Source organism: Marmota marmota, unplaced genomic scaffold (genome assembly GCF_001458135.2).
Source record: "Marmota marmota marmota unplaced genomic scaffold, marMar, whole genome shotgun sequence".
In the NCBI taxonomy this organism is placed as follows: Eukaryota; Metazoa; Chordata; class Mammalia; order Rodentia; family Sciuridae; genus Marmota; species Marmota marmota.
This window is the reverse complement of record NW_026005897.1, coordinates 380,398-385,347: the sequence shown is the minus strand read 5'-3', so window position 1 is coordinate 385,347 and position 4,950 is coordinate 380,398.

Here is a 4,950-nt window from a genome sequence, read left to right as displayed (position 1 = left end):
AAAAAGCCCTAGAAAAGGAAGAGCAAAACAACAGCAAATATCAGAAAGCAAGAAATAATTAAAATCAGAGCGGAAATCAATGAAATTGAAACAAAAGAAACTATTGAAAAAATTGACAAAACTAAAAGTTGGTTCTTTGAAAAAATAAATAAGATCGACAGACCCTTAGCCATGCTAATGAAGAGAAGAAGAGAGAGAACTCAAATTACTAACATACGGGATGAAAAAAGCAATATCACAACAGATACTACAGAAATACAGAAGATAATTAGGAATTATTTTGATAAACTATATTCCAATAAAATAGAAGATAGTGAAGACATTGATAAATTTCTTAAGTCATATGATTTGGCCAGACTGAGTCAGGAGGATACACACAATTTGAACTGACCAATATCAATGGATGAAATAGAAGAAGCAATCAAAAGACTGCCAACCAAGAAAAGCCCAGGACTGGATGGGTATACAGCGGAGTTTTACAAAGCCTTTAAAGAAGAATTAATACCAACACTTTTCAAATTATTTCAGGAAATAGAAAATGAGGGAACTCTTCCAAATTCATTCTATGAGGCCAACATCACCCTGATTCCAAAACCAGACAAAGACACCTCAAAGAAAGAAAACTACAGTGCAATATCTCTAATGAACCTTGATGCAAAAATCCTCAATAAAATTCTGGTGAATCAGTTACAAAAACACATCAAAAAAATTGTACACCATTATCAAGTATGATTCATCCCTGGGATGCAAGGATGGTTCAATATATGGAAATCAATAAATGTTATTCACCACATCAATAGACTTAAAGATAAGAACCATATGATCATCTCGATAGATGCAGAAAAAGCATTCGACAAAGTACAGCATCCCTTTATGTTGAAAACATTAGAAATACTAGGGATAACAGGAACTTACCTCAACATTGTAAGAACTATCTATGCTAAGCCTCAGGCTAGCATCATTCTGAATGAAGAAAAATTGAAGGCATTCCCTCTAAAATCTGGAACAAGACTGGGATGCCCTCTATCACCACTTCTATTCAATATAGTTCTTGAAACACTGGCCAGAGCAATTAAAAACAAAATATTTTTTAAAAATAAAAAATCTCTAAAGGCCATGTTACTGCACTGTAACCATGATTGGATGGACCATGGTTTTCTTAAATAAAGTTTCTGGATCATGATGTTCAGATCCCCACAGTTGCCCGATAAGACCACTAGATGGAGAGCGTTTTTTTTTTTGTTTGTTTGTTTGTTTGTTTGTTTGCCAGTGGAGGTGCTCTACAGGTGGCTGGGGGCTTCTCTTGGTTGCTCCCATCAGAGTCCCTGAAGTGTCCCTATGCTGAGATAGGTTTTACTGCAGATTCCAGGAAGTGATATGAAGCCAGGGTCTTTGACTACAGTACTACTATAGTACTGTAGCAGGAAGTTTATTTAAAATGGTGCACGGCCTCCTCCTCATACAGGACAGGCTGACTATTTGCCCACAGCCTGAAGTCCTGATAGTGGCAGACATATGGTCATAGGCCCTAATAATACCAATCTGGAAGAGAAAAGTAAAGACAATATTTTCTTCTCCTGAAAGGTATACTCTGTTTTATGAACACCCAGAACATAAGGCCTGCCTTTTTTTTTTTGATTCTTTAAAGTGTTTATAAGGAAGGTAACTGAGAAGGTGGGAAGATAATCTCGAATTTGAATCCAAGCCTAGCTCTACTCCAGACTATTATGGACATTATCTGCTAATGCACCTCTTCTGCAACCACATTTAGAACAATGCTGGAAGAGACTGTATGAAACAGGAACAGTGCCTGCACAATTCCCACATTCCAGATGCAGAGCCCTTCCTTTCCTCCCACCTCTGGAAGCCTTTTGTGTTCCCCAGCACTAAGATGGGGAAGGCCTAACAGAAAGGAGGGGCTTCGGTGCCTCCCTATGACCAAGTCCAAGTGGTACAGGTTACAGATGCAGTTGTTCTGGCCCTTTTGAGGAGATTTATAGATTTGCCATTGTCATAAGAGTGCTTAGGGTTTGTTTTAATCATATATAGGAGATGCACATGAACACATGCACTGTCACAGAGAGCTACAACTTTCTATAAGCAGTAGTGAAGAGCAATTTGGGAAGCTCCAGGGTTGGTCAGGAGATGAGGGTGTGGGAGGTGATGGAGAACATGGAAAAGAGACTTTTTCATATTTGCACAGGAAGAAAAGATGATACAGCATAAGTGGATTTAGGGTTATTATGTTATTATATTTTCAGTAAGCTTTAGGGGCCATGAGCCATCTCTGTTATGCTGGTAACTAGACATGCCATGATTAGATCACACAAAGACTGACTTTGGATGCTGGGAGCAAAATAGGAAGGATATTGGTAGTATGAAAATTATATTAGTTAATTTTCACATGAACAACTTGGGAAAATGGCTGACTATCTCTAAAAATTAGCTCTCTCCAGAAGGTCATGACTGGGTGAAGTGGTTCATGCCTGGGTGAGGTCCATGCCTATAAATCAAGTGATTCAAGGGACTGAAGCTGGTGGATTGTAAGTTCAAGGTCAGCCTGAACAATTTAGTGAGATCCTGGCTCATGGTAAAATTTAAAAAAAAAAAAAAAAAACAAAAAAAAACACATCTAGGGATCTTCTTCAGGTATAGTAGAACAGCTATAAAATGTTCTTGAGTTAAATCCACAGTAACTTCCTCTGCCCCCAAAATACACCCACCCACCCCACCCCCCACACACATACACAGTCTAAGAATTTATCCCCTTTATGGTAAGCAAAGCCCCATTGTCAAAGAAGAAAGTCCCAACTGTAAAAGGCCTTGGTAACACAAGTACTTTTTATTTCAAGAGAAAAAAAGAAAATGACTCTGTAGGTTCTTCTAGAGGCTTGCTCTCTGCTCTCTTGGGCAAGGAACTGTGATCATTTTTTTTTTGCTTAATGGGCCCTATGCAGCCTTGTGAGTGACTGCAGAGCACCAGGACTCTTTGTTTTAATAGAATGTCTTCCAGTGAACCATAAATCTTGACCAGCAGAGCAGAGAATTTTGATGCCTTTCAACAATCTCTCCTCTGTCCTTTTTTCCTCAATTTGTCACCAGGTGATACCTGCCTGGGGCAAACTCAGGATGTATAGGACAAGTACAGACTACTCAGATACAGAGAAGATGGCAGTGGCAAGGCTTTGAATCTCACTGTAGCTTTGTTTCTCTCGGATGGCATCTTGGAAGGGGAAAGTGAAACACTGCACAGAAAATTATGGAATGTGCAGGATCAGAAGTCAAAGGTTTTTCTTGTAGATGGCAAGATAATGTCCCAGGTCACCAGCTCCAGCACGGGGTTGCAGATTCTGATGGCCTTAATATTAATTTGTGTGTGTGTGTGTGTGTGTGTGTGTGTGTGTGTGAAGTGAAGTCCTCAATGACTCACTATTCATTCTTGGAAAAGAAGACATGGAAAGACTGCTTACTCAATGGGGTTTCTGCTAAGGAAGAATCTTGCCTGTTGTTCAAGTAGGGGCATCTGGCTTGATACTGACAACTGACCCAAGACTGGTAAGTTTTGGAAGGTTGGTAGAACTCTTTGACAGAGAGTTAGTAGCACCACAATCAGGCCCAAATTAATGATTCTCCTACCTGCAGGCTTTAGGTTTCTTCTGATAATATGCTGTGTGTCTCCTTCTGCTCCTTCTTTTGTTTCTTTCTTCCCTTCCTCACTACTGGGAGACAATCATTGTGCTTAAAGCACTGGGAGAAAAAATAAATTAGAAAAATACCAGTTCTTTTTTCAGCATGTATGATCTACCCTGAGCCTCAGCATGGTAAAAGCTTGTTTTTGGTAAGGGGCTTGCCCATCATGATTATGTTTAGTAATCCTATTCCCTACTTGAAAATAAAAAAATGCCTCTAGAATGCCCAATGTCCACTTGGTGTAACCATTGCCATGGCTGAGAACTACTTAGCAGTGAGGCACAAAGCTAAGTTCACACCTGCAGTGGAGTTTGCATGGGTGTCTCTGTGCCTTCTTGGGGTCTGTTTTATTTAGTATCATAAGTTTCTAAGCTTTGCCACATCATTGATATTTGTATGGTTTCTCCCCAGTTTGAATTTTCTGGTGTTGAGTAAGGCATAATGTTTTCTTAAAAGCTTTGCCACCTTCTTTACATTTGTATGGGTTTTCTCCAGTATGAATTCTCTGGTATTGACTAAGGCATGATTTTTGAGTCTAAATTACTGAAACTTTCAGGGGTTTAGTGCACACCTGTTGTGAGAGAGTAATTGAACAGAGGCTACCAGATGAATTGCTCCATCAACAGAGGCACCATATTAATATTTTGGGATTATCATGGAGGTATTTCTGTGACAGTAAAAGTTAGTGGAGGTATCTGTGCTTTATAGCACTATGGTGATCACTAAGTAACTATAGTTAGTACATTTTTTAAAAAAAGTTTTTAAATAATGCAATTGTTCAGACTTATGTACAGCAAAAACTGAGTCTGATGACCACAAAACCTGAGCCTCTTTGTCTTTTGTTCTTTTTTTTTTTGTACTTGGGATCAAACCAAAGTGCTCTCTACCACTAAGACACATCCCCAAATCTTTTTATTTAGAGTTAGGATCTTCCTAAGTTGCTTAGATTCATGTGAAATTGCTGAGGCTGGTTTTGAAACTGTGATTCTCTTTCCTTGAACTCCCCTGCTGCTTGGATGAAAAGTGTGTACCAGTGTGCCCAGCAGAAGATTGAGTCTTCCAGAATCCTGAGAGGACCTGAAGTACTGCAGTGGAAGAGATTTTCTCATACTTTATTAACTGTTAAAAACATCATTTACTTGGAAGAAGCAACTTGAAGAGCCAAGGATGAGTCCAGGGAAAGATGTAATGTTCTGAGCTTTCACTGTGTGGCTTGGGACAGACCTTTTTCTGAGTGACACAATTGTATCCTTGTAAGTG